A 10,372-nucleotide genomic window follows, 5' to 3' on the forward strand; every position below is an offset into this window, starting at 1 on the left:
ACCATGTTTAGCATGCCTGTAGATAAACAATACATAAAAGCTCTAATCAAAGAATCATTTACACTAATGCCAGGTTCGCTGTTGAGATTTTAACGTTAGTGTTTGTAACGTTAGGTGTTCGTCGAATAACGTTAAGTATGAATGAGCATTTAACAGACTGGTTTGCAGAACAGTGTTGTCATCTGTTTACTTCCTTGCTACAACCTATTACAGGAAAACACATCGATGAAAAATAAATCAGACTTACAGGTTGTGGCCCGTAAACAGCTTCTGTTTGTAAATCCAGCTTTCAGGACAAGCCGTTGTGCATATCCTGTATTGAACTCGCGAAGTTTGTGGAAGTTTGTGTTGTCCTCCGTGAAATGTGCAGCGCGTGCGTCGTGCACCCACGCACCGGCAGTTTTTTTTTCACGCAGCTGACGTTGTGCAAATCTGGCATTGAAATCGTGAAGACGGTGGATGTTTTCCTCTGTTAGATGTGCTGCAGGGAGCCCTGCGCGCGCCTGTTGGGCAGCATCTGCGACCTGTTCCCCTCTGTCTCAAACACACGTGCATATAACATGCTGTATGTTAAACGCTCTGCAACGCACCCCTGTCCCTATGAAGGCTGAACAGAGCAAGTACCCCAGACCTGCAATCCGGATGAATATAACAGCGTTTCCTCGGCATCGCGGCAACAACACTCCAGCCTAACTATACCACAACAGCGCCGCGATACAAAATGGCCTCACCCCCCCTTATTTAATATTCTCGGAGGAGGGGTTTATGTAAATATTGAGCCTGTTGATGTCACCAACCCTGGAGGAATGTGTGTAGTCGCCTACTGGCCGTTTGCTGTAGTTCTTAGAAACTGATTTCTTTAAAAGCAAATATCTCCCTTTGCTTTAAACTTTGAACGTTGTAACTTTGCAGATGTTGTTTATGCTCAAGCAGCAACATTACACGTTAGCTAAAGTTAGAATAGTGAAATCGTGGTTTACCACCCCTTTAATATTAACACCCTGCAATTGTACGTTTAGTATCCTAAAAAGGTATACTTACTTAAAGTCTGATAAATTGGAAATTTAATTTTGTAATATTGTATTTAATGTCCTTTAGTTATCCATAATTATTTCTGAGGTCCAACTGAAGATATACTTAATATTTGATTGTGCTAAAGTGGAACTATTGCAAGTATACTTTAGGCACACTTTAAATATCTTGCATTTAAATTATACAGTGATCATACAGTGATTAATAATAGTGACATTAAACACTTTTAGGCTTAATATTAAGAAATATCTGCAGACCCTATCCGGAATGACATCATCATGTATATACTTTAAATATCTGTGGTGGAGGAGCTTTGACCTCATATGTGATACCATTTGAAAGCTTAGAGTCTCTACTTTCTGGAGACATGCATCACTTTGGCATTTGTTTTACACAAAGTAACTTATTTACACTAAATTACTCTGGGACCATTTCTGCCTGGATTTGCCCAAATTGAAAAGCTTCCCATACACACATACAGTGGTCTCTAAATACACACTTTTGGTGTCATTTTACAGGAAACCCTTTGAAGTTACATAAACTCTGCTAAAAGTGATAAACATGTAAGCATATGTTGTCTGAACTGTAATACCACCCTTGTTTTCTAATATCTTTACAGGTGGAGAATTGTGGTTGATGGTTGAATTGATGGCTTCAGTAGGCTTGTGGTGTTTCTTCAAGCCTTCAATAACAACAGAAGTGCCACAGTCATGGACCAATTTGTGACCGCCACAGTCCAGTATGGTGTACCTTCCAGAGATCGATGTGATCATGGTGGGGAAAACTATGCAGTTTGCTTGTTCATGGAGGTCTTCAGAGGAAATGGTAGAGGAAGTGCCATGAGAGGCAGGAGCACCCATAACCAGAGGATCGAAAGGCTGTGGGGAGATGTTTGGAGAGGTACTATAAATGTCTACCACTCTTTATTTACACTTCTGGAACAAGATGGTGTGATTGATCCTATTAATGAGAAGCACATGTGGGCCCTACATTATACCTCGAATCAACAGGGATTTCTTTGTAAATCAGTGGAATCACCACAGACTGAGGACTGCTAGATACATGTCACGTACCAGATTTTTGTGAGGGGCTGCCTTGCATTGCAATGTCGAGGTCTAACGGCCATTTCACACATACGCCGTCTGCAGTGCAGGAGCCGCATGCGCTGTTGTGCTTTCACATATGCTGCGTTTGCAGTGCGCAACTGATCCGCGGTTGTAGCCTATACCACAAACACAGCATTTATTCATTATTTTTATTTCAAATCCAAAAATGGCTTGTCAGCATTGCAATTCTCTTTGTTTACACTTTCATAGATGTCACGTTTTAATGTACTACATTTAAACAACATTTTATTAAATTCATGACTTTACATTAATAGCCTCTAAAGGACTAGGCTATATATAAATTAGATTTAGCTCACACAAGTGGCAAAACATTTAAACATAGGTTATAGCCTAAAATCACAAACATTTTAAATTTGAAACTTACGTTTTTAAACCCTTTTAAAAGAAATCCTGCAGGTCATAAAGAACTTTGTTTTTCCACCTCCAAGAAAGAGTGCTATCCATTATGTCACATTTTTATCTAAATGCCAGGTAAGGTGTCGTTTCCTTGCTTTACCCAAGGAAAAAAGCCATGTGTTGACTTTGAAACAGAGTAGACTTTAAATTGTATGCATCTGTGGTGAAATTCAATTCAATTCAATTCAATTCAAATTTATTTGTATAGCGCTTTTCACAATACACATTGTTTCAAAGCAGCTTCACAGAAAGTGCATTTCATAAATGTACATTGAAAAATGTTAGAAAAGAGAATGTTAAAGAAAAAATGTTAGGATAAGTTAATCAATCATGTATTATTTTAGGCCATAACAACGCTGGCGTTGAGTCGTCTCTTCACAGGCGTCGAGTCGTCTCATCACAGGTGTCGGGGCATCTGAAGTCTCCATCAGAGGCTGGATACAAACTGGAGCTGACGAACTAGTTACCTCGGGACTAGTGTCCCGAGATAACAACAGAAAAGCAGATGGGAAATAATTAGCATAGCCGCTGTTCAGAATATTAATGCTGTTGGTGCGATTTAACTGTAGTATAAAACTTAATTATAATGTGAATGCTTGGCTAAAGAGATGCGTCTTTAATCTAGTTTTAAACTGGGACAGCGTGTCTGAACCTCGAACAATATCCGGAAGACTATTCCAGAGTTTAGGAGCTAAATGTGAAAATGCCCTCCCTCCTTTAGTGGACTTAGATATCCTAGGAATGACCAGAAGCCTCGAGTTTAGTGATCTTAAAGAGCGCGATGGATTGTAGGGCGATAAAAGATCAGTTAAATACACTGGAGCTAACCCATTTAGGGCTTTATAGGTCAGTAGCAATACTTTGTAATTGATACGGAACTTAATAGGTAACCAGTGTAGGGATGATAAAATTGGTGTTATATGATCATATTTTCTTGACCTAGTAAGCACTCTAGCAGCTGCGTTTTGGACTAACTGCAGTTTGTTTATCGATGATGCAGGACAACCAGCTAATAAAGCATTACAGTAATCTAGTCTCGAGGTCATGAATGCATGAACTAACTTTTCTGCATCAGAAATAGATAGCATGTTACGTAGCTTGGCAATGTTTCTAAGGTGGAAAAATGCCGTTTTTGTAACATATGAAATATGACTTTCGAAAGATAAGTTGCGGTCTAATATAACACCCAGGTCTCTTACTGTAGTGGATAAAGCGACAGGACATCCTTCCAAGTTAAAGTTGTATTGTGAGAGGTTTTGTGGGCAATTTTTTGGACCAATAAGTAACACCTCCGTTTTATCTGAATTTAATAGCAGAAAATTACACGTCATCCAGTGTTTAATATCATCAACACACGCTGTCAGTTTAGATAATTTAGCGTTTTCATCTGGTCGTGATGAAATATATAATTGAGTGTCATCAGCATAACAGTGGAAATTAATTCCATGTTTTCTTATAATATTACCAAGTGGCAGCATATATATTGAGAATAGCAGAGGGCCTAGCACGGATCCTTGCGGCACCCCATAGTCTACTGATGTTATCTTTGATTTTTCCCCATTTAGACAGACAAAATGGTAGCGGTCTGATAAATACGATCTAAACCAGTTTAATGCCTGTCCCTGAACACCAGTGTAATTTTGAAGTCGATCTAATAGTATTTTATGATCTATAGTATCGAACGCAGCACTAAGATCAAGTAGAACTAGTATTGAGATACAGCCTTGGTCAGAAGCTAGAAGTAAATCATTTGTGATTTTAACGAGTGCAGTTTCTGTGCTATGATGCTGCCTGAATCCTGATTGAAATTTTTCATAGATATCATTTTCTTGCAAGAAAGAGCACAATTGAGCGGACACAACTTTTTCTAGTATTTTAGACATGAATGGAAGATTTGATATTGGTCTGTAATTTGCTAGGTTATTATGATCTAATTGTGGCTTCTTAATGAGAGGTTTTATGACTGCCAACTTGAATATTCTTGGAACATGACCTAAAGATAAAGACGAGTTAATAATATTGAGAAGAGGCTCTTCCACTACAGGTAACAACTCTTTCAGTAGTTTAGTGGGTATTGGATCTAATAAACATGTTGTTGGTTTAGATGCAATGATAAGTTTATTTAGCTCTTCCTGTCCTATAGCTGTAAAGCGGTGTAGTAGTTCTTGAGGGGCGATAATTGCGGTTGAATCATAAGACATCATTAATGATTGTACATTTACAATTTTGTTTCTGATGCTTTCTATTTTGTCAGTGAAGAAGTTCATAAAATCATTACTACTAAACTCTAACGGAATATTTTGTTCAGGCGATGCTTGTTTATTTGTTAGTCTAGCCACAGTGTTAAATAAAAACCTTGGGTTATTTTGGTTATTTTCTATTAGTTTGCGGAGATGCTCAGCCCTGGCTGCTTTTAGGGCCTTTTTATAACGTGACATACTTTCTTTCCATGCGATTCTAAAGACCTCTAAATTAGTATGTTTCCATTTACGCTCTAAGTTACGAGTTTCTCTCTTGATAACATGTGTAGCACTGTTGTACCATGGTGCTTTAGTTTTCTCTCTAACCTTTTTTAATCTAATTGGTGCTACAATTTCTAATGTACTAGAGAAAATGGTGCTCATACTGCTAGTCATTTCCTCTAGTTCATCTGTTTGTTTGGGTTCACTGAGCAGCTGAGCCAGATCAGGTAAGCTATTTGAGAATCTATCTATAGTGGTTGGAAGGATTGTTCTGCCTGGTCGATAACGTGGCGCAACATGACAGATTTCAGCAGTACGCAGTATGCAAGTTACCATGTAATGGTCAGTGACATCATCACTTTGCGGTATAATATCTATATCGGTTGGGTTGGTTCCATGTGATATAATTAAATCTAGTGTGTGATTAAGACGATGAGTGGGACCAGTGACGTTTTGCTTGACCCCAAAGGAATTTAATAGATCTGTAAACGCAGCCCCTAACGCGTCATTTGTGTTATCTACGTGCATGTTAAAATCTCCAACAATTAATGCTTTATCGACGTTGACCAATAGATCTGAGAGAAAGTCTGCAAACTCTTTTAGGAAAGCAGCATAGGGCCCTGGAGGTCTATATACAGTAGCTAAGGCTAGAGATAATACAGATTTCTGTCTTACATCTAATAGCGTGACATTTAGCACTAGTACTTCAAATGAATTAAACCTGTGACCTGTTTTCTGGGTAACATTAAGAATATCTCTATATATTGTTGCAACACCGCCGCCACGACCAATCAGACGGGGCTCATGCTTATAACAGTATCCTGGCGGAGTAGACTCATTTAGACCGAAATAATCATTTGGCTTAAGCCAGGTTTCAGTAAGGCAAAGTACATCGAAACTATTATCTGTGACCATTTCATTTACAATAACCGCCTTAGGTGTGAGTGATCTAATGTTTAGAAGACCTAGTTTTAGAAATTGTTTTTGTTCACTAATATTGAGATTTTCTGGTTTAATCACAATTAGATTTTTCCTAGATCCTACAGTAGATTTAATGTTTGACCTCACTAAACGAGGAATAGACACAGTTTCTATATAATGTTCTACATTGGTACTTATGTCAATTAAGTTAGTACAAAATTGGTTTTGTTCACTAATATTGAGATTTTCTGGTTTAATCACAATTAGATTTTTCCTAGATCTTACAGTAGATGTAATGTTTGACCTCACTAAACGAGGAATAGACACAGTTTCTATATAATGTTCTACACAGTTATGTTCAGACACAGTTTCTATATAATGTTCTACATTGGTACTTATGTCAATTAAGTTAGGACAGCAAATACTGTTATTTGGACTTTGACTTACTAGTCATATGATGGCGGTGTGCAGCGCTCTGGAGATGTTGTCCGACAGAAGAGCCGCTCCGATTCTGCTGGGGTGAAGGCCATCAGGACGGAAGAGCCTAGGTCGCTCCCAAAACAGATTCCAATTATTTACAAAGAGCAGCTTCTGTTCATTACACCATGACATTAACCATTCATTTAGAGCAAATAATCTACTGAACTTTTCATGTCCTAGTCGGTACGTGGGAAGCGGTCCGGACACGATGATCGCTGCTTCAGGCGATGTTCTGCGCACCGTCTCGATCAGGCTCCTGTAGTCCTTCTTCAGAACCTCCGTCTGTCGCAGCCTGGTGTCGTTCGTCCCCGCGTGCAGCACGACAGCTCCGATGCGTTCGTCACCGTTCAGGATCTCGGGAACCTGCGCAGCGACATCGAGAACTCGAGCACCAGGAAAGCAGTGAGTGATAACCTTGCCTTTACCTGAGGTAGCGTGGACATGCCGGACGATGGAAGTACCGATGACCACAGCGTCGCGTTCCGTCTCGCGAAGAGGGGAGAAGCGGTTCCGGGTGGAGATCTCGAAGACCGGGAGGGGCGGAGAGGTCCTAGCTCTGGTCCTGGCTCGCGTCTTCCGCTGTGGAAACACCCAGGGTCCATGGCGCTGTGTCGGTGCCGGAGTGAACGAAACCAGGGATGCTGATCGCGTCCTGGGTGCTTGGGTCCTGTGCAGAGAAACACGCGGAGTAGACGAGGTCGGAGTCAAAATGTTAGTATCCACTGACTTGTGCGCATCGGCGCGTGATGTTTCAAGCGCCGTTCGCCGCTCTCTCAGCACAGCTTGTCTGTCTAGAAGGCCGCGAATCTGACTCGCCAACGACTCCAACTCCAACTGCACCGAATGCAGCTCGAACGTGTCCTCACCTGCACTCAAAGGTAACATTAGACACACATCCGAGTTATTCGCCATTGTAGCAGAAGTGCTACGATGGCGAATTGTAGCTATCAGTGTTTACCGGGTGTAACGTTAAACAAGTTACCACGCGTGCAAGGCTAGCGGGCTTCCGGTGTAAACAAGTTACCACGCGTGCAAGGCTAGCGGGCTACCGGTGTAAACAAGTTACCACGCGTGCAAGGCTAGCGGGCTACCGGTGTAAACAAGTTACCACGCGTGCAAGGCTAGCGGGCTACCGGTGTAAACAAGTTACCACGCGTGCAAGGCTAGCGGGCTACGGCTAGTAGCGGAAGTTCGGATATAAGTAGCGATATCAAAGCAATCCGATTGTTTTTTATAGAGAATCGTATCGGAGATATGTTCACACGCTGTAAATAATAGAGACTTTACTAGAAATTACTAGATTTCCACGTCAATACATGTTTATTTTAATGCGAACAATACACTGTCACTTTAATTCAGTTACATTCTTGTAAGCAGTCAGTGTCAACAAAAAAGAACAACAACAGATGAATAAAAAAGAATAAAAAAGAAAAATTGGCGCTCCGTGCCAATACAGAGATGTGACCGTACCGGAGTGCACGAGCACGGCACCCCATCACATTGACTCACTGGTTACAGTGCACTAATCTGTCTTGTTAAAGCACGTTTTATTAGACTGACAAAGACATTTTCCTGGCCTTCCTCTCCTTTTCATGATGTTACTGGTACCAGATTCTAAAAAGATAAAAGATAATCTTATAAAAGATTATAAACTGCTAAATTAAAAAAGGTTGGGTATGCAATGCTAGTGGATGTGAGACTTTTATTTTGATAGCGCTTGGCTGCGTCCAAAAACCTAGGCAATGACTCGCTGCCTTATCAGACAATGACTCTGCAGGCAGCCTTTGTGCATGAAGGCACCTCACAAAACTGATTTCGGACAGACTTCTTAGGCAGTGTAACCGTTTAATGATCTACAGCTAAATAGAGCTTTGGTGAGAACTAAACACATATTTCATTACTACAATAGTAATTTCTCGCTAGAAATGACATCAGAAGTGGAAAATGTTGGTAAAAAAATTTACATTTACACAAAAACTGACCAGCAAACGCAACTTTCGGACGCCATGTTTTTTTTCCAGCTCAACTGTCACAGAATGGAACGCACAGGATTGTGGGATATCAAAGGCAGCGAAGGATACATATGCGGCCTTCAAAAATCGATCAGATGAAGGAATCTCAGGAGACAGGAAGTGAAGCTAACATTAGATTCGGACGTGCCCTCCTGCCTTGAAATGTGTCCTCCGAATGCAGCATTTTCCAGGTTTCGGATGCAGCTGTTGTGTTTACGCGACTGAAACATTTATCAGTCGTTCTAGTTTCTAGTCTGATAACACTTTATTGGTGAAATGATGGGGCTGTGTGATGTTGTTTCAGAGAGAAGAGTTAAGGGATGGATTAGTAAAGCACTGGAATCACAGTGTGATTTTGAGCTCAGCGCTACAGGACAGAGGCTATTAGCCCTGGCTCGCACTGGCCCAACTGTAGATAATACAAGTCAATTAGACTATTGCTCGTTTTGAATCATATAGCACAAACACACACACGCATACATATATATATATATATATATATATATATATATATATATATATATATATATATATATATATATATATATATATATATATATATATATATATATATATAGATAGATAGATAGATAGATAGATAGATAGATAGATAGATATGTGTGTAATATGTTTTTGTATAGGTGCTATAGGCCTATAAGCTGTTACAAAGGTTTAGGTAACATTTTAAACTGATTTTTATTCATTAATAACACAAGGACAAAAAAAAAATTAATATAACTCAATAGAGAAAAATAAAATACAGTTGATTCAAAACGAGTAATAGTCTAATTGACTTGAATTTGTGATGTTAGACTTGAATAGTCAATATATTTCCAATATTTGTATATGTCTGATATTAACTGAGAATTATATATAAAAAAATTAAAATAAAATAAAAAAATAACTACGTGCTTGTTAGTAAAAAGGTTGTGAACTAGTGTTCAATACCGTGACGTGAAGTCACACGTGACAAAAGAACGAAAGACTCAAACCGAAAGACTCGAAAGAACTAATCTTTTCTGTTTCCGTTACTGACAGCCAGGGATGTAGTGGAGGCTAAACGCACGTAAACGCCGTTTACGCACCTCCCAAAATTCGGAAATAGCGTTTACCCACCTCCAAAGTGCGTTTATCCACCTCTAAATTGAGTTTATCCACCTCTAAATAGCCTACAGTTCCTAAGCCATTTTAAATTAAGCTTATGTCGTTTTAGTTTCATATTGTTCATTTTCATTGGCTGTTTGTTGTACAGTTAGATGAAGTCTTTCATATTGCGCTGCAACTGTCAGTGTGAGTAGTGGAAAGTTCGGATCATTTTACTGACTCGGATCTTTGAGTCTCGTTCAGCAAAATGAACTAATCTTTTCTCTTTCCGTCTCATGGGACTGACAGGAAGAACAAAAGACTCGGATCTCACCTGTCGATTCAGAATCAGAACCGATCAGAACCCATATGTTGCGTAATGCGCATGCGCGGTCAACACAAAATGAACGAATCACTCTCTGAGACAACTCGGCAGTCCCGAGTCATATTAAAGATTTGTTCAAAATGAACGAATCATTCATGAACGACACGCAAATTGACGCAACCAAGATTCAAAAATGGATATCCAGCACTTTTTTAAGCGCCGTCAAGACAGCAGCCCTCCTCCTAATGCCAGCAAACGGGCTCGGCTACAAGCCCAAAGTGAGTGAGCTCGGAAAACAGTACTAAACTTTATGTTTTTGGGGTTAATTTGGTTCACGGTTAGATTCATGCCACTGACTCAACAAGTCACCTTTTCCTTTTCCCATTAGCCAATATAGGCCTACAAGTAAAATTCAGGATACATTATTATCAGATAAATAACTGGATTATATGCATTCTCTGGTATTTAAACCACTGAAAGTTTGTGACAACAAGCTCCCTTTGCTAGTCAGCTACAGCCGTTCGCGGGTACGGT

The sequence above is a fragment of the Gobio gobio genome, assembly GCF_949357685.1.
Source record: "Gobio gobio genome assembly, contig: scaffold_103, whole genome shotgun sequence".
In the NCBI taxonomy this organism is placed as follows: Eukaryota; Metazoa; Chordata; class Actinopteri; order Cypriniformes; family Gobionidae; genus Gobio; species Gobio gobio.